This window comes from Canis lupus, chromosome 7 (genome assembly GCF_003254725.2).
Source record: "Canis lupus dingo isolate Sandy chromosome 7, ASM325472v2, whole genome shotgun sequence".
NCBI lineage: Eukaryota > Metazoa > Chordata > Mammalia > Carnivora > Canidae > Canis > Canis lupus.
In genome coordinates this window covers 46027229-46047217 of record NC_064249.1, presented here as the reverse complement: position 1 = coordinate 46047217, position 19989 = coordinate 46027229, and the positions used below count along the sequence as shown (strand labels likewise).

Genomic DNA, 19989 nt, shown 5'->3' with positions numbered 1-19989 from the left:
TCACTACCACCAATCTTTGCCTACCTATGGGCACACCCAAAACTTTATCTTTGGCCCTTTACTGAAGTGGTGACTAAATATCAATATCACTGTTGGAAGCTTGCCCTGCCTTATATGCTTGAATCACTGCTTTTATGGTGTTTTCCCCCAAACACTGCCATACTTTCATAACAGAAATAGTATTAAGATTTGATCCTTTTCACACCGGGTGCAACTAATACATATATATCTCTTGAGATAAGAAATATAATTGCCTTTTATTAGTCTTTTGTTTCACATGAGTGAAAAGATTTGGTCACCACTTTAATAGGGAGACACACTTATTTAAAGAATAGCATTACATCAACAAGCCAATGTTTTATGCACAAAGGTTAAGCAAAATTAAATTTTATTAATTTATTAACTTCATTTCTCCTTTGTTCTTTCAAACTTGGATATATTGATTTGAGATCATTGCATTATGCATCACAACTCTGCAACCATATACAGGTTGCTCCAGTGGTTAAAGCATTAAACACAGATAGTAATAATCTTCAAAGGATGATTTGTCACCCTGAGCAGAATTTTGAGTGACAAGAAGAAATGATAATACATACAGAGGAGAGAAAAAAAATCTAGGTGAGTAAGATAATGTGAAAACTTCTTCCATTTGTCTACTTGCCATTCTGTGTATCAACCACTGTGTTCATTACCTTACACACATCATCTCATCATTTAGAGAGAAGGAATTGACTGTTAAGAAACTGAGAACAAGGATGCAAATATATGTACAGGCACATAATTTAATTGATGGAAGAAAGTTTCAGGAGCTGATGGGCATCCTTTCTGTATATCAATTTGTTCTAATTTTAAGTGCAAATGGTACAGATTGATTAAAGACAATATAATCAATAATAATACAATACATATATGATACATAAACGATACCCATAGTATTGTATATTATACACTACAATTATACAATAAATAAATAAATACAATACTATGGGTATTGTATATTTACATATAATAAATAATACAATACATATACAATAAATATACCATACTATGGGTATTGTATATTGTACACAAGGGAACTCATTTACTTATAATACTATGTGAGATGTCCAGAAGGTGGTGACTTTGGTAAAATTAACTGAGGGTCTACGTAAGCAAATCTACAAGTTGTCCTTTGTCACCGTTTCTGACTGAACTTAGAATTCTCTACATTCAACTTCCCTGCAGACTGGAAACTAAAGGTTGTGAGCTCTTGTCTGGATTAAGAGTTTTTCCCAGGCTAGGATGGTATCTTACCTTTCTTTACACTTCTCCTGGTGCCTATCATTATGTAACGAGTAGCTTCCAAGATAGAGGGATGGATGGGTGGCTGAATGGCTGGATGGCTGGATAGATAAATGAGTCCAACATCTTTCATTATGAATATATGCCATTATAATAACTGATTTTGCTATACAAAAAATTTTACCAACTATTTTCAGAAGTACCCCATATGCAAGTTCATACTTACAGCTTATTCCTAACCTCTCAAAATATTTCCTTTTACTTTTTTCTCCAATATATCTTCTTACTATCAATTATTGGAGGATAAAAATTAGAGTAATTGCTGAGATAATATCAGCCTAATTGTGAAGCAGTCAACCTTATTTTCTTTCCTTTGGGCTACAATTCAAAATAAAAATGGACAATCACAAAAATGTATATCAAATTATTTTCTTAAAGAGAACATCTCCAAATTTCTCTGTTTTGAAGGGTCAGAGGGGTGCTTGGTTGCTGAGCCTTCTAGTTCTTGGTTCTCTTTTTTCTAGTCTGAGTTGGTCTACAGAGGGAGCAACCAAGCCCTGGCAGCTATGTATAATGGGAAGGGCTCTGTGATTGCAATCCAAAGTGGTTTCTAAACCTGGCTTTGTCACCTGCAGGAAAATTTGGGAAAGTCAGTTTATCTTTCTCGTTCTCAGTTTTCTATCATCTTTAAAATGAATTGCTTGGTCCAAATGATTTCTAATGAACCTGCCAGCTCTATAATTTGAAGTCTCAATGTTACTGTGATTCATTTAGTTGAGAAGAGTGAAATCAAGAGGCTCATTCAATACATTCTAAAGAGGTGATATAAGGAATATCCAGGTGTCTCTGTGCCGTTTACTAGCTAGGTAATACTGCAATAGAGCAATTTGTACGGAGCCATGGTTAGAAGGGTGGCCTTTGGAGTCAGGCTCCTGGGCCGGGAAGCCTAAATCCACAAACTACTGGCTCTGTAACTTTGAGCCATTTGTCTCAGTTTCCTCAGCTGGTTTCGTTTTGTGGCCCTTGTGTGCAATCATTTGTAACTGATTTGATACAAAAGCTTTTCTGAGTGTCTACCTCGTTTCAGTATCCATAGTACTATTTTTGATATGAATAGCTTAACTATCAAGAGAGCAAGAGTGACTCTGTGGATTCTAATACCAGAGTCTGGAATAAGCCCATTAGCCAACAAGCTGGGGCTCAAATTAATGTTTGGTTGTGGCCATCCTCCTACCATTCTAAAAGCTGTCCTCCCCCTATAACCATGAGGTCTTTCTAATGCTCATATGACTATGGTCGAGCCAAGAACCAACTCCAATCAGCAATAATGGGCTGACAATCCCACATGTTTATAAAATAGTCCATGGTTGGACACCCCAGCTTTCTATCTATTTATGTTACATGTTTTTCTTTTTTCTTTTTTTTTTTTGGCCAGTTCAGGGCTAAAAGTTTTATTTTTTATTTTTTTTTAAAGATTTTATTTATTTATTCATGATAGTTACACAGAGAGAGACAGAGAGGCAGAGACACAGGCAGAGGGAGAAGCAGGCTCCATGCACCGGGAGCCCGACGTGGGATTCGATCCCAGGCCTCCAGGATCGCGCCCCGGGCCAAAGGCAGGCGCCAAACCGCTGCGCCACCCAGGGATCCCTAAAAGTTTTAATTTAAACTGTAGCTCACTTGGATTTCTCTTCTCAGCTCTTAGTTTCATAGCATCATATGGACAGACGGCACATTAAAGATCATCTCGGTCTCTTTCCTATGACGGAATCCCTTCCGCATCTTCATATTTGTGGGTAACAAGTACAGTTTGTATCATCTCTTATATTTCAAATTTACTGGTTCACATATAATCTTGTCTGTTAAAATTGATTTCAAATGCATGAAGGCGGGATAAAGCTGTGTACAGAGGACTCTTCTGCTATTAAGAGCTATAGCTGGCCGCGGGTAAGAGGTTAAGAATAAATCACAATGTTCTTCAGGTTCAATCACTAAGAAATTAAGAGAGAATGATCATCCTGATTCTAACATCGTATGGATCTCTTTTACTAGCCTGAAAATTCTTAAGGTAAAGGACATTCGTAACAGTTTTTGTATGCATAGTACTAAGTGTAGGTCAAATATAGTAGGTTCCAAATGAAAGTTTACTGACAAATATACAATGTACCTCCTGTACTCTTTCAGCATCTAGCATAATCTTGACCATACAGGTGCTCATCATACATTATCTCATTTAGCCTCCCTTACTCCTCACTAGTGCCCTAAAGAGGTGAAGTTGCTACTATCAGTAGGTCTGTTTTTCAGATGAAGAAGCTGGAGCTCAGAGAGATTTTTCTCAGGATGAGTTACACCCAAGCCTGCTTAACTTCAAAGCTCAAGTTCTTCCCATGTGACAAGATGACCTTAGTACTGGAAATATATACGTTTGCTGAGAGTTTTAGCTCTTTATTCTAAACACACCTGGAGTGCCAGCCCCGCCCATTCCCCATTGTAACCACATTTCCTGTGGTCCTCCTGAAGAAACTCTCAAGGCTGGAGAGTCATGCATGTGCCAGCCCCTTGGCCTCAGTCATAGGTACCAGGAATGCACCGTAGATGCACGGGAGGTGATCAGGTATTTTTCTATGAGAAAAATGGAATCACAAAAAAGGTTGCAGTTGAGGCTTGTCATGGAGTATAAAAGAAATCAAAGTCAGACATATGCCAAAGTTGTGAAGGAGCAAAGCCAAGCATCTTACAGAGAAAATTTGTCCCTGTAAGGATGAAACAGAGAAAAAAAGCACAGGTAAGAGTCATTGTGACCCCAGAGAGGGAGAGAGAGGAGCTGCCTGGCAACTTCCCAGTTCCCAAGAGGCCTGGCTATACTTCCTATATCTGCCTTCCATGAGGTTCCCCTGTATCCTCTCAATAAGTTCCCCTCAATTTAAACAAGCTGTCTCTATAACACCTTTCTGTGCTTACCTCTGCCCGGTATGGCCCAAGTAGATAGATTCTTAGAGGGGAATGAAGAGCCGGCACCTCCTTGTAGTATTTCTCCGGGATCTCCTTTTGGCTTCTGTGTGGTATAAATGTAAACTCTTTAGAGCTGGGCTCCTAAGGCTCAGTTAGGAACCGGGGGCATTCAAAATCTTGTTGCAGATTTGGGGCACTCTGAAGTCACAGTGACAAAAACTGCCAGGGAGCCAGAAAATGAAAACCCAGAAGAAGGCTCTTCCCCACCTTGTTGCCTTTCAAGTATCAAAAACCACTCTCTTGGAGCATCCATGAGGAACCGCATGCCAAGAATGCTTCTTTTACTGAATTTCTTGCAGCCAGGAAGGCAGTTTCCCAAACTACAATCCAGCCTTTGTAGACCTGGAATTCCCTTCCTGGGACAATTACATTTTGCTTCTGCTTAGCTCCATGTTGCTTAGCAACTGCAGTAGCATCAGGGAAGCCACTAGAGAGAAGATCCCTTTCCAAAGTGGGGCTGGGGTGGGAGTAATCAGGAGTGGAAATTAACTTCTCATTTCCTAGGGAGAAAAAGATACAATGTGGACTTCAGAAGGGGTGAATTAGGCTGCATCTGGAGAGAGTCATTTAAATATCCACATCACATTGAATAATCAAAACCAGTATTTGAACAGAATTATCTAACTTTGCAATGTAACTTTATATCTGGTATTTCCTGTAAGCCTTATGATGATTGATGCCTTAGGACAAGACTACAGTTCTCCGTTTACCCAGGAGGAAACTAAGATAGAGGGTACTGAAATAATGTGCTCAGCTTCATCTATCCAGTTAGTGATAGAGCAGGTCTAGAGTCCAAATCCACTGCTTCTGTCTCTCCACTGTAGCTTTGACTGATTGATTGATTGATTGATTGATTGATTCACTCATTCATTCATGACATAGGACTGATGTTTACCCAACATGCATAGAGAGGCATGATGACTTGAAAAAATTAGAATTTTTGAATAATCACTGCTCCAAACTCCCCCTCGTGCCCTTCACGCTATTGCGTGAACCTCTACATGATCCAATAACTAAAGAGATATCACCTGGATGAATAAGACCATGTGTCTGTGTTCATTCTGACTAATTAGCCTTATGTCATACCAATTGTTACGTGTTTTTGACATTCCACAAACCCTTACTGACATACACCAGTCTCCAAGAACAACTGTATCCAGTGAAGGTATGAGATATAATGCAAAGCCCTTGACCTCAAGCAGTTCACAGATGGTGGCTAGAGGAAAGTGAAAAATAAGGGCACACAATACCTTCTGGAATACTTCTCATGGCAGGGAATTCATTACTATTTTAGACAATTTGTTCTCATCTTAGATCCAATCACAGAGTCTTACATTAGATCTCGAGCTAATATCTGCCTCCCCATTGCATGGGTTGATTGATTGGGACTTGTTATACCCTCCAGAGCAGAGTCAAGCAAATTAATTCCTGTCTTTCTTGAACCTTCCTTACTTTTAAGGACAGCTTTCACATCCTAATTTAGTTGCTCCTGATATGTTCTCACTGTCCTGCTGGGACTTTCCTATGTCCTGGAATCAAATATGTAGAAAATTCTATAGCTGGCTTTATCCCCAAACATAACCACCATTTCTACATTTCCCGAATTGCCCCCAAACTCCAAATATGGCTCCATCACTCTACAGTTCATGGTGACTGTCACTTCCTTTGGTTAGATGCACCGTCTATTCACTCACCTAACTTAAGAGGTTAGGAGCTTTCTAAGTAACAGATCATATTCTGGGGGTGTCCTTTCTATTGGATCAGTGATTCTCAAAGTTGGTTGCATGTTAGATGCTCATGGGGCATTTATTATCAAGACTAGTTAAATCAACATGTGTCCCAAGCATCTCTTAGTCTCCTAGGTAATTCTTATTTACAGTAAGTGTTGAGAAGCATGACATTAGAAAATACTACCTCATTTTCCAAAAAAAAAAAAAAAGTGAGACTCAATACTGTATATGAACTCAAAAAGTGGAAGTGACTAGCTCTGAGTGATTATACTTCTTGACCTCAATTTCTTATAAAGGAAGAGTGTTTGACTCTTCTTTCTACCTTTAGCTTCAGAGAGGAGAAAATGACAAAATCTACCCTTGTACTTTGAGCCATATCTTACTTGAATGTATGCCCTTTATCTGGTTCTCAAGTCATATAGGGAACAATTATCTTGCAGTATCTTGCAGATCCTTACAGTATGTATGATGGGGGGGGGGCGATAGGGAGGGTTTCATGATGGTTATTTTACAGGCTAGGCACCTGGATGCCTACAGCAGAAAGTAACAGCAAGTCAGCTCTTTGGTGATATTAGAGAAACATTTATTCATATCCATACTTATTGACATTGTCCATGCAAGACATGGTTCAGTCCTCAACAGTTTTATCTTTGGTTGGAAAAACAGGTTACAGGAAAAAAAAGTATATGTGGGCAAAGGGGAAAAGGAAACTTATACATTAAATAGAAAATAAATGTGCAGGAATTTTAAAGAAGATATGATTTCTGATCTCACCCTACTACTTCTGCATCTATGTTCCATGAACTTTCTAAATGTCTCCTTTCTGGTATCTCCATACATAAATGTAAGTTATAAGCTTGCATGCCAATTTTCCCCACTAGGTTGTAAACTCTGAGTTGGAATCTCTAGTCGTGCTACCATTATGTCCTGCAGAGTCCATACTACATAATTATTTGACAAATGCTCCAAATGCTATCATTGGAGACTGTGTAGAACTAACAGATGTGGGGGATCCCTGGATGGCTCAGCAGTTTGGCCCCTGCCTTTGGCCTAGGGCGTGATCCTGGAGTCCCGGGATCGAGGGATCGAGTCCCACGTCGCGCTCCTTGCATGGAGCCTGCTTCTCCCTCTGCCTGTCTCTCTCTCTCTCTCTCTCTCTCTGTGTGTGTCCAATGAATAAATGAATAAAATCTTAAAAAAAAAAAGAACTAAGAGATGTGTGTCGTGTGCATGCCCATCTGCTGCTCAGATTGTCCCATTGTGTTCTCCAGGATCCTGGGGCCCTGGGAAGATTTCTTAAAATTGCATAATAGTAAGTTGCAGACCGACTTCCTTACCAGCTTCAGATTTTTTGTGTGTTTTACGGTCCAGTTCTCAGATAACCAAAAAATGGCTGAATAGGAAAGAAGATAAGAATTGCTATGATATTTAGCTAGGATTTGAATACAGGTCCTGTTATATCAATAAACCTATCATTCAAGGATGGGTTTTTTGTTTTTAGGAAGCCTTTACTATTATATATTATCTATTAAACATTAAAATATATCCAAAATACATGTAATATATACTATGTGTAGATGCACATATACACTTACGTATATATGTATGTATGTATTTTATATATAGATAGATGAAACAAAGCAAGAGGGTTCCCTTTTCTTTCCTTTCCTTTCACCTCTCAGAATTGAAAAGATGACCAACATGCAAGGAAGGAACATTGGATGAGAAGTCAAGGGACATAGAGCCTACTCATGGCTTTGTCTTAACATAGTGACTCTGGATAGTCCATTGCATCTCTATCCCTGTTTTCTCAGCTTTAAGATGACGAAGTCTGACTAGGTAATCTCCCAGGTGAGAACTCATCAGGCGAACTTTTACTGCATTATAATTCTGTAGACTTACTTAGCACCTATTATAGTAAATGTTTAATGAGGCCTGTGCTTCTTCTTCGAGCTGCTCTTCAAAGGTCACAACACAGGAAGGAAGACCCTATAAATATGCCTGGGTTACAGAAGTGCAGAGACTTGGGCAACAAGCTTTAATGCTAGCTCAGAGGATGCCCAAAGGCATATATACGCTCATGGGCAAACCCTCCTGATTTCTGGGGCTCACTTCCTCCATTTGGAAAGTGTAGGAATTGGCCCACATGCTATCTTAGTCCCCTGTGGGCTTGAGTACAGGATTTCAGAAATCTGGGTGCACAAGGAAATGGGCAAATGTCATCTGATTACAGAGAATGGTTGTTTTGACTTTCTATTTTGTTCCTTGATCTCTACTTCTGTCAGCAGCTCATTTTGCCCCGATGAATTTTTTTTTCTAATTAAGAATTACTTGCCCATCAACAACAATGCTCCAACGTAATGGAGAGCCTAAGACCTATTGAAACATTGCCACAACAGAGGTCTTGCGGTGTGATGAGCAACAGAGAACAAGCGTGGGACCAATCAGAACATTGCTCTGAAAAAAAAAAAAAAAAAAAAAAAAAGGAGATGGCAAGGGCACTTGGTGGGGTGGGGTGGGTGGGGGGTCGACTATCTTTTCGGAACCAGACTGAACCTCATCCAGGGACTTGGACCGGGATGGGAGTTGGGGACAGTCTCCCTTGCCCTACTTCACTGCAGCATTACCGTGAGCAGAGTGAAGAAGAATGAAGATGCTTGGTGGCAAAACTCAAACCGGCTGCTGACCCAAGTAGTCTGTGGCCGAGGTGGTTGATAGGGGGGTATCCCCAATCACTACCAAATCATTCCTCAGTCCAAATGTCCCCAGACTCTCATATAGAAGGGGGTAGTCAGAGTCCTCCCGGAATCTGAGTTTTGAGTACACTTTCCTCGAGGTCTTTAAGCAAAACCATTTGCAAATCTTCCCGAATCCCATCTGTTCTATATTGTCCTACATAATATAGATGGCTCTAAGGAGCACCATTCCTCGGTGGCAAGTGAGTTGGCTGGGAAAAGCTCCCCTTTTGCAACCCCAAAATGCAAACATTCAAAAGGATGAAAACACCACCATATTTTGTACGAACTGACGAAACCTCATTCTTCCCACCACCCTGAAGAGGGAACTGCACGCCAACGTGCCTTTGCATCTCTCCGCGCCTTTCCGCCGCCTCCCCGCCCCCCCCCCGCCCCCAATCAGGTGTCCAGTTTCTGCGCGTACCAGAAACGTGCACCGAAGCAACCGAGTGCGCGTACGTCGCTTAACAAAATAAACAAAATAAAGTAAAATAAAATAAAACAAGCCCCTGGAAGCGAAACGCAATTACCAGGTGGAAGAAGAAAAGGAAAAAGAAAGAAAAAAAAAAAAAACAAAAACGCAGCCGGTTTCCAGCGCCTATCCCATCTCGCGCCTCGCAGCGCAGCGCCCCCCAACACTGCTCCGGTTGCGTCGGATAGTGGCAGTGTTGAGCCCGGGAACCCGCGCCCAGCCCGCGGCGCTCCCCGCGGCCGCCCAGTCCCCGCGTCGGGCTCCGGCGCGCAGGAGCCGCTGGGCCGCGAGGGCGCCGGGGAGCGGGAGGGGCGCGGGGCGCGGGGCGCGGCGGCGGCGAGGGGCGGCCGGTCGGCCTCCGCGAACTGTTCTCCTCCTCCCCCAGCACGACCGCACTCCCTGCAATCGATCGAAATCACCGAAATTCACCGCGAGAGGGAGGGTGTAGGGAGCGGTCGCCCGCCGGCGCGGCGGCGGCGCCTCCCCCGGCTGCAGCCGGGAAGCGGCCCCCGGCCCCCGGCCCCCGGTCCCCGGTCCCCGGCCCGCGGCCCCCGGCGCGAGCGGCGGCGGCGCCCGCGCCCCCTCCGAGGCGCATCGCGGGGTGGCGGTCCCCGCTCGGCTCGCCGCGCGGCCGCTCCGATCCTCCCCCTCCCCCGCCCGCGCCCTCCCCCTTCCTTTCACTAGGACTCCGGGACTCGGGAGAGGGCGCGGGAGGCAGGCACACGGGCCCGACCCCACTCCAGCGCTCGCCGGGGACGCGGGCGGGCGGGCGGCGAGGGGACGCGGCGGGGGCGCGGGGCGGGCGCGGCCATGGAGCGGCGGCGGCGGCGGCGGCGGCAGCACTAGCGACCCGGGGCGGGCGGGCGGGCGGGCGGGCGGGCAGGGCCGCCGGGCGCCGCGGACCCAACTGCACAGCTCAGCAAAAGCGCCCTCGCCCTCCGCGCGCCGCCTCCTGCGAGCCCAGACCCGGCAACGTTTTTTAAAGCTCCAATCCATCCTTTGAAGAAAAGGGGGAAAAAAAATAGCATTGATCGGAGAGACGGGGGAGAGAGAGAGAGAGAGAGATAGATATATATATAATTTTTTTTTTGGCTCCTGCTAAAATTAGCCGGGCTCGCCGCGCGCCTGTGTGCGAGTGTGTGCGAGTGTGTGTGCGTGCGGGCGTGTGTGTGTGAATGTGATTACTCCAGGACTCCTCGGGCTCCGGAGACGCCATTTTCCCCCTTGATATCTCTCTCCATAAACCGGTGGCGCGGCGGAGGCGGCCGCGCCGGGCGGGAAGCGCGGGGCCGGCCGGGGCGCCCGCCGCTCGCCGCCGCCTCCGCGCGCCCGGGGGCCCCGGCGCCCCCCGAGCGAGGGCGGCCCGCCCGCGGCTCGCCGTTTGACAGATGCTCATCGCCATGGAGTTGCCGCAGCAGCACCTTCGGGGGCTCGGGCGAGCGACGGGAGCCGGGATCTGAGCGAGCGCCGGGGCCAGCGGAGCCGCAGCCGCCGGGACATGGTGAGCACGCGCCGCGACCTTGGCCCGGGAGCTCGGCGCCCAGCCTCCCGCCGCGCCGCGGGGGCCCCCGCACGCCCGGGGCCGGGGGCGGTGTGTGTGCGTGTGCGTGTGTGTGTGTGTGCGTGTGCGTGTGCGCCCCGTATGCAAAAGTTAACGTCGCCTCGCCTCGCCGGGGCTCTGACTTTGCACCGGGCGGGAAGGGGGAGACGGGGGCCGAGGGGGCGGGATGCCGGTCCCCGCCAGGCTGCGGAGGATGGGCGCGACTCCGGCCCGCCCGCGGCTGGGCAGCGATGCTGGCTCGTTCGGAGTGGCCCGTTGGTGGCGGCGATGGTGGAAGCGTCGGGCGGGAGGGCTGGGAGCTTATTGAGTTTCGCCTAATCTGATCCCCCCCCCCACCCGGCCCCCCCCCCCCACACACCCCCGCCTTCTGCACCCTCCCTCGGTCCAGCCGCCGGCTGCCGGGGCTGGCGGGTTTGGCGTCGGTGGAGTGGACTCGGGAGGGGGAGGGGGCAGGGAAAGGGGTGGGAAGGCGGCAGGATATATAGAGATATTATTTTGGGGGGTCTCTTTGTAACTTGCAGGTTAAGTGGAGCTAGAGAGCTACATTGTATCCTAGTTGGATGGGGTGTGTGTGTGTATGTGGGGGGATGTATCAGAATCTAACGTGTCGTTAATAGAAAGAAGAACAGGGAAGAAGTGGTCCAGCCGGCCAAGGTTGGTGTGTGCTTGTGTTGTGGCTCTCTGTGTTAGTCTTTCTCTTAAAATCTTAATCAATGGATCTCAGTCTCTCTCTCGTGCTCTCTCCGGTTTTGGGACTCTGAAAAGACAGGAATTCCCTTAAAAGCAGACGACTGCCTTTTTTTTTTTTTTTTTTCAAAGCACGCATTGTGTGTGTTTCTAGACGAGCCCTGGGCTTGAGAATTAACGGCAGGCTTCCCCGTTCGGTGGTTTCCAGTGGGAAATCACTCCGGAAAGGGAGCCCTTCAGTATCGATTTATTGTTTTTGTCTTTCAAACCATTATCTCTTTGGCTAAAATACTGTCTGCGAAGTTCCACAGAGACGGAGTCAGGTAAACTGGACCGGGCAGATCTTTAGCAAGATGGTGATAACGGTGATGCTGTTTTGGTTGTCTGTTTGTGATGGAAGCATTGCTGGGTAATAGCAATTTCTGATCGGTAGAGCATGCTGGTTCTAAAAAAATAAGTGACTGCCTAAATGCTGTCTTCCAGTCCCCTTCCCCTACACGCTGCAAACACCCCTCCCTCCCGTGACCCACGCGCTTACAATTCTGAAATCGGATCCCACTGGAAATATTTTCTTTGGAGATCGGAAAGTTGTGCAATTGGAAGTAGAAGATGAGGCTAGAGGTACCGGGGGTGTGTGGGGAGGGGGGTTCTTACTGTCCCCCCTCCCCATGCCGAATTTATTCTTTATGTGTGTCTGTGTGGGTTCTAAGGGTGTGTATATCCATCTAAAAGGACTGTTGAGGGAAGGATTTCCGATTTGTTTCCGCTTCAAATAAACTGTCCTGATAATCTCATGGTTGGCGTCTAATGCTAAAAGGCCAATTTGTGTGTCTCTTTATCGCCTCAGAAACTCTTCCAAAAGGGCGGTTTATTCTCGAATTCTACAACAGCTACGTTTCCTTCCGAGCCCCCACCTCCTACCCTCCACTATCCACACCTCCCCCCACCCCCTAAAGTTTGGCTGGAGTCTGTGGTCTTTAAGGAAATCTAATACTACTTGTTTTCTTCTTACATTATTTTTTGTTCTCTTCCTTTTCATTCCTCTGCTCTTTATCCTGTTTTTCTTCTTTTCCTGTCGATTCCTACAAAAAAACTAGTTTCACAAAGTAGCTGTCACTAAAACTATCTTGCGGTGTGTGTGTGTGGGGGGGACCCACCTCCTACCCTCCTTTCACACAGGTAAATCTCATTAGCCCCATTCAAGCTCATCTCCATTGGCAAATCGTGTGTGTGTGTGTGTGTGTGTGTGTGTGTGTGTGTGTGTCTTGGGAGGTGGGGACAGGAGTAGAGTCTAGAAGAGGAACGTGGAGAGGAAGGGTGGTGTTCTTTGCAGGCCACATCTGCAACACTGAGGCCAGACCTGGACCGTCTGGGAGAGTTTCCTTTGCTCACCCCAGTTAGATGTTGTCTGGCTGGGATGGGGAGGCGGGGCCAAACTGGTCAGGGGCGTGTGAGGGAGGAGAAAGTTTGTAGCACTTTAAAATGTAGCCAGTTTACAATTCCTGGTCACTCCCCCCCCCCCACCCCTTTCAGTGACTTCCACCATCCAGAGACACCCAGAGGGAGGCTTGATCTCCAGCCCTAACACGGGAGGCCAAGGTTTCAGAGCGAAGTTGAAGATGTTGTGTTCTCCTCTGTCCTTAATGCAGCTGTGCTGCCAGAGAAGGGCGTTAGGGCAGGTCGGAAGGGTATGGTCCAACATAAGAGTATTTGCAAACTGCAGGGAAGGTAGCCTGAGCAGAGAAGGAGACCAGGTACTCCCGTACTCCGAAAATGCGCCTTTGCCCCTTATGCCCCCTCCCCCAGTAAGAGAAAAAATCGCTAGTCTTGGGAAGTTGGATTGGTGCAAAAGCTGGGCTGTGGGCGCTGCTCGCCACTCTCAGTAACCTGAGCTGGGCTGGGGGAGGAGGTGGTGAGGGAATGCAGTCGGGAGCCAGAGGAGGGAAACTGGACTTGTCTCCCGGAGCAGGGCAAATAGACGTGTCACTGGAATAAACAAACTAGAGGTGGGGGAGGGGACAGCGTGTAGTGAACATTAGGGGGAGTGGCTGAGAGGCAGCGGTGCGGTAGGAAGGGGCCACTTCTGGCTTGGGAGAAAATATCAACTGCCTTATATGTTCATAAATGGGCTAGGCAAGTCAAGGAGTGTAATCTGATCTTTTGTATGTTAACATCATAACGTTACATAGGAAGGCGCCGCTGGCAGGCCCAGTTTTGGACTTCACGCTGGGGAATCCTAGGGGTATCCCTGAGTGAACCGGGGAGCCTCTTTGATGCCAGGAGGGCTTCTGCTCCTGCACTCATGCTATTTACAGCAAGTTGCTTTGTAAATCACCTGACCTGAAGGAGGGCTGCCAGAAAGAGAAAACAGTGCTTTGGAATATTTGTAGAATTCCGTGGAAAACGGTAGGTGGGGAGAGGCAGGAGGCAGGAGTTTGCTGAAGAAGAAATAAATAGGTAGACATTTGCCCTGGATTCCTGATTCCGTTTCTGCTGTTATCTTGACTTTCAATTCCATTAGGGGCTGAATCGATACTTCTCTGGCACAAAAATGTACCTCTAGGAGAGTTCTTTCAAGCCAGTCATTATTTTGAGTTGTACTTCAAACTCTGCTCCAGAGCTTCTCCATAATATGCAAAAGGAGGTAGATGAGAGTGGCTGGATGGGACGTCCTTTCTGGATTCTTGCAGAGACAACAGAAACTTGGCTGGGCCTCAGCCTCCCAGAATGCCAGTTTTTCCCTTGGAGACTTGAAGTTTTAATTGAAACCAGAAAGCTATTGAAGGCAGACCCAGCCAATGAAACCTTGTTTTCTCTGCTGCTCAGGAATGGGAAATAAATAATTTTTTGCTGATGGCATTTCAAGTTGCTTCAGTTCTGCTCCTGCCAGAAGAATGGGGTAAATTATTATTAACACATAGGCATTGTCAGGAGTTGCAGTGCCTTAACAAAATGAGATGGTGTTATTGAGTTTACTCAGGGACCCCTCTATGTGGGAGAGGTCTTGGGGGGAGAGGACTGCTCTTGTTGGGGAGCAGGGCAGAAGAGGAAGACTCGTAGAGTCCTTGCCACACATCACTGCGCTTGTTCCTTGGGTTCCTGTGATGAAGAGGACAAAGCCATCCAAGTCCACTCCCATTCTGTGGTCTGTTTTGAAACCTGGGGAGCTTCTTAAAATGGTTTAAGTCAGGATTAGGTGAAGAACACCACCATCCTACATATTGTCATAGGTCTGAGTTTCTTTCAGACCTATTTCAGATGCCCTGGTATTTCACAAACTCTTCATCAAATTGCAGACACTTTGGGAACCCTAGCACCTGATAAATGCAGATAAACACCAATGTGTCCTCAGAGTGTACTGCCTCATGAATACCACCCTACAGTCTTGTTTCACTTTGGATTTTTATTTCCATTTTCACAGTCTTTGACTAGAGTCTCGTGTCCACTTAGACATTCCAAGTTGGGGCAATGTGAAGTTTGGGGGGAACGGGTGACCTCAAAGGATTGCACGCAAGTTACTGGGGCCTTAGAGATCTCATCGGGAATTTTCAAAGGTCTTTCAAAGTTTCTGAAACCGTCAGAGCAGAGTCCCTTTCAGAATTGGTTTTCTTATATCCTTAGGGAGTGCCCTCCAGGATTGAGGGAATTTTTTGTTTTAAGTGGTCTTTGGCTTAGAAACTCACAGTTGACCTCCTGTCCAGTTCAGAGCAGATGATACCAGGGTCAGATGGAGAGCAAGAGCAGCCCTGAAATCCACAGGACACCTTTTGAGGAAGCAGGCAGCCCTGATGATGGATTGTGATCAGCAGAGCCTTGCGAAATCCCTGTAGGCAAAGCCAGCTGAGCTGACCCCAGGCAGGCTGAGGCTTCCACCTTTCCAAGTGCTGGGGAGGGATAAGGATGAATGGTGAGCAGATAAGAATTTCAGAACTTTGAACTTGGAAAAATGTTTCCCTGACCCAACTTACCCCATTGAAAGTACTCCCTTTCATATGCATGGCTCTTTGTTCTTTTCAAGATATCTTCATATCAGATTGGCCTCCTTGATGCTCCTCAGGCGGGAGGCGGGATAAGAAGTGTCTCCCCATTCAGAAGATGAAACTGACAGGCTGACTTGCTCAAGTGACACAAGGTGCTGGCTCACCTGGGACCAGAAGGCTGTGTGGGAGTGTGAACAGCATCACACCTGAAGTGACAAGATCTGCTTTGGATCCTGTCTTCACCACCTCCCAGCTTAATGACCCCTGGCAGGTTGTTTAACCTCTTTGAGCCTCAGTAACCTAATCAGGAAAATAGGGATAAAGATGCTTACCCTGCCTACTTCACAGGGGTTGGGAGGATTAAATAATACCAGCTAATTTCTGTAATTGAACTCTGAGAGGATTTCCATGCTGCCTCTTGGAAACTGGTGCCTAGGATTATTGTCGCCATAGCCTGGAGATTAATAACCCTCTGGTGTGACCAGAAATGCCTACAGGGGCCTTTGTGTTCCAAGACAGTCAGGGAATACTTGTTTTCTGCTCCTGAGTTGACTCATAAGAAAAACGTGTATGTATCTGTTTGAAATCAGTTGAATTATAAGATGCCCTGTATATGCCATGTGTATCTAAGACTCAAAGTCTCAGAGAATATCCAGTTTGGATTCACAGATGTATTGGGGCTCAGGAAATGCTCTTTGCTAGGAAAGAAGGAAAGGAAAGGCATGGAAATGCACAGAGACTCAGGGCAAGGGGGAGAGAAAGTGAGAGGGAGGTTCTCCTTAGGGAGCCCCAGTGGCTGAGCAGAATGTTTAGCCTCCCTTAAGAAAAGAACTCCTAGCAGAATTGCTTCTGTCCCAGCAAACCTAGTATGTTGTCTAGAATCAGGAAAGTTCTTCACAGTCCGTTTTCTCTCTGCCTCCTCTGGATTGCTCCTCTTTCTCTTTCCCATGATTCCTGGCTCGCCCTGTCCAGCAGCCTACACCATGCACCTGGCAGTGTTCTCCAGTGAACCTCATTTTACACAACACTTGCTGGCCTCTGCTCCCATCAGACTGGTTTCCTCGCTGCCCCCTGGGCCCTCTGTACACGTATCCACCTCTGCACCTGGACCTTCTCTCTGGAAAGTGCCCCAATTGGTCCCTTTTAGCCAGAGCCTTTACCTCTTAGGACATCAGACCAGCTCTCAGCTCTGCACCCTGGTCTCCAGAGCACTTCAGGTCTAAAGCACTTGCCTGGCAACCGGCTCATGCTGCTTTGCTGTTTGTTGTCACTACCGCCCAAGGCTGTGAGTCCTTAAAGAAAGGGGCCAGGTTGGCCCCACAAAGCCGTGCCCCTCCTTAGGAGTGATTTCTGTTGCATGAATGAATCACAGAATTTATGCAGAGGTAGAATATTAAAGTAAATGTTGTTTAAGGTGTACCAGAGCTCTGTACTGTGAAGCAACACAGTGCACGCGCCTCTTAAACTGAGTGAATAAGAACCACTTATGTTAATGGCTTTTTATACTTTTGGCTATCTTTCAGGGGCAATCACCCACTCTGTCTCCCTCCAAGCCTAAGAGGTAATGATGTTTTACCACATGTACGTCCTAACAGTCACCGATTCACTCATTCATTCAATCAGCAACTATTTATGAAGTGCCTACTAGAGCCCCATCGCCACACTAGTGCACCCAGCTCTTGACTTTCTCTGAAAATTCCAGTTGCATTTTTTGTCCACCACACTCATTTTGGCACTTAACCACGCAATCTTCTTTGTTACTTTAGTCCAAGTGCTTCCCAGCTCCTCGATGACTGAGCAAGCCTGGCCGTGATGGAAAGGAAGCTGGAGCAGAGAAATGCTCTTGGCGGGGACAGGTCCGGGGTAAGGCTCCTGAGAGGCAGGCTGCAGGCTGGGCTGGCCACCCGTTAGGCTATGATGGCCACCCATTAGGCTTTCTACTCCCTAGGCTGAAGTGTCTTGAACTGAGAGAGTCTGATCGCTGTGGAAAGAGGGGACCATTCTGAAAATCTGTGATTGTATAGCTAAAAGGGTCCCAGGAATTTTGAAGCTTTCCTCACCGCCCCCCGCCAAAGCTCAGAGCTCCTCAGACCCATTTAATGGCATCCCAACAACCAACCTAACCAATCCCACTGAGATGTTGTGCACTTTGTGGAGTGCTTGCCACAATGGACAAGTTCTAGAAAGGGAAATAGGGTCAGAGGAAGCTCCCCAGTTAGAACCAGAGAGCCAGATTTAGAGGGCGGGATGGGGAGAGGAGGAGATAGATGGTGAGTTAGGGTGAAGAAATACCCTAAAGAATACAACAGAAAATAGTGTGGAAGGAAAAAAAGGATGGATTCTCTATATCTATTTTGAATGCTAGCCCCTTTTGGTGAGATAGCTCCACTGAGACAAGGGAGATAGTGTAGACAGCTTAGAAAATCTAAAGTATATTCCTTGTCTGGGCTTTACTATTGCCTCCTGTGCCAAGCAGGCTTCTGGAATCCCTGCTGTGGCTGCTCCTTGGATTTCCTGGATCTGAGGGTCTGGGTGTTACTGTTTTGTGTGATTCTGTTGGACATGAAGGCTGAAGCCATGCCTGTACTCGTGGGGTCCTCAGTGAGCTGGTTTTTGTGCATTCTGAGGTCAAAGGGAGTGATGATGCCTAGTTTGTCCAAAGCCAGAAGCCTCTGTGATTTGGGTTGGAGTGGTTGGGCTTTGATCTGAGGCCCTGTGAAAGTTCAGCAGAAATTCTTACTCACCGAGGAGCATGCTGATTGAATATTGAAGAAGAGGAAGTTCTGCAAGCTACCAAGGGAATGGAGAGGAATGGAGAATTGTATCTGCCCTCAGTCTGCTGGGAGACTTCGTAAGAACTCATGAGAACCAGTGGAGGAATAGCAGAGGATGGTCACCTAGGGCTAACTGAAGTGTGGTGGGAGCACAGAGAAGGCCAGAATCTTGGGGGAGTAGGTGGGACAGGGACTGAGTCCTGAACAATGGGACATTCTTGCGTAGGTTCAGAGCAGCAGAAGATACTCAACATGGGAATGTAGAAGCAGAAAGAAGACTACTTCCCAGAGACCAGGGTTTTATGGAATGTCAGGTGGCAAGACAGATGAAATGGGATCCTGTGAGAAAAAGGCCAAGGCTGCATGTTGAGATGGGAGCCGTGACCAGTTTTCAGAACGCAAGAGGAATAAATGTGGGGAGGAGAAGGACATGTCAGTCAGAGAACGTTCATAGATACCACACAAGAGAGAACCCTGACAGCTGACTGTCCCATCCACCACTGGTCTTGTCAGCCACCAACTCTTCAGTCTGGGGTTCAAAAGAGGCATCTTTAGAATAAAAAATAAACTATATCAAAGCATTCAGAATGGGATCAGCCACTCTGGGGAACAAAAATGCTCTGATACTGTTGATATTTATCAACAGGAGTTTAATGTATAATTGGAAAAAGACATACAAGTTGTCATAACAGTGCAATATTTAAATGGCAGTGCAAGATTGTCCAAGGAGAACTATCATTAAGGAAGGGAAAGGGGGCTAAAATTTGTTTAGCTCTGGTAGGCCTTGCATCCCCTCTGTGGCAGACGCATAAACATGTAGGTATCAGATTATACTTTATATTCAAATGATAGTGAGAAAAGCAATTGTGGAATAATCAGATGGTTGAGAAGTTGAGAAACTTGAATTAGGAGTGAACAGGTAGTGGGGTCAAAATCCAAGGCCCTTGAGAGAAAGACTTTGTAATTTATTGTTTGTTGGATTGTTTAGTTTATACCCTTTGCCTTTAGCTAAGTCTATCACTTTAATCCCCAATTTACAAATGGCATGGTGGAGGACCAGAGGTTAAGTGACCACTAACTGGGTATTTGAAGACTGGTGGCATTATGAGTCAGTGGAAAGTAAATGACATTTGGAGTCAAAGAGCACTATCTCAGTGATTTAAATTGTCAACTTCAGTTTTCTTATCTTTAAAATGGACACATCTCAGGGTTAAATCAAATAAAAAACTTAAAGCACCCATTATATACTAGATGTGTATAAAAACTTAGGATCATTTTCTTTGCCAGGTGGTTCTCTCTATTCTGCTTGGACAGGAACTATTATGATCATAGTTACTTCTTACAGGTCTACCATTTTTCAGCTGCCTGGGTGCTATTCTGCATATGTTATTTACTGTAGTCCTTGCACAGTTCTGTGAAAAGACAAGGAGGGCAGGTGAGAGAACTGATGCCCAGGGTTAGAAGTGATATGGCAAGTCGGGTGGCAGACTGGTCTTGGAGCTCACATCTGTAGAAGTTGCCAGGGGTGCTTGATTAAAAGGTAGCATCACTTTGTGTTTTAGAGACATTATCATGTAAAAGTTAGAGTACAAGCTTGGGAATCACATAGACCCTGAATTTGATTGTGGATCTAGTAGAAATAGTGTAGGCCCTTGAGCAAATTATTACTCTCTTGGCTATTATTTAAAATGAGGACAGGCCTGTAGAGCAGGGATGCTGCTTCGATTAAACTCCTAATGCCTGTTGAGATCCTTGGT

At 46.3% G+C, this 19989-nt stretch overlaps 1 protein-coding gene and 1 long non-coding RNA gene across 3 annotated transcripts in view; one reads left to right on the top strand and one right to left on the bottom strand.

The window, feature by feature from the left end:
- Window positions 1–325: 325 nt before the first annotated feature.
- On the bottom strand, window positions 326–5255 carry LOC112647807 (uncharacterized). Of its 2 annotated transcripts, none has more exons than XR_003128481.3 (3): window positions 4501–5255; window positions 4243–4336; window positions 326–4034 (listed from the first exon to the last, which is right to left on the bottom strand). It is a non-coding gene; the product is annotated as an uncharacterized LOC112647807 (long non-coding RNA). The 2 variants fall into 2 exon arrangements; XR_003128482.3 differs by having other exon boundaries at window positions 326–3903.
- Window positions 5256–10098: 4843 nt separating this feature from the next.
- The window catches only part of SETBP1 (SET binding protein 1), a 358635-nt gene continuing 348744 nt past the window's right edge, over window positions 10099–19989 (top strand). The window contains 1 exon segment of the mRNA XM_025429008.3: window positions 10099–10731. The gene's annotated coding sequence lies outside the window, so the exon portion shown is untranslated.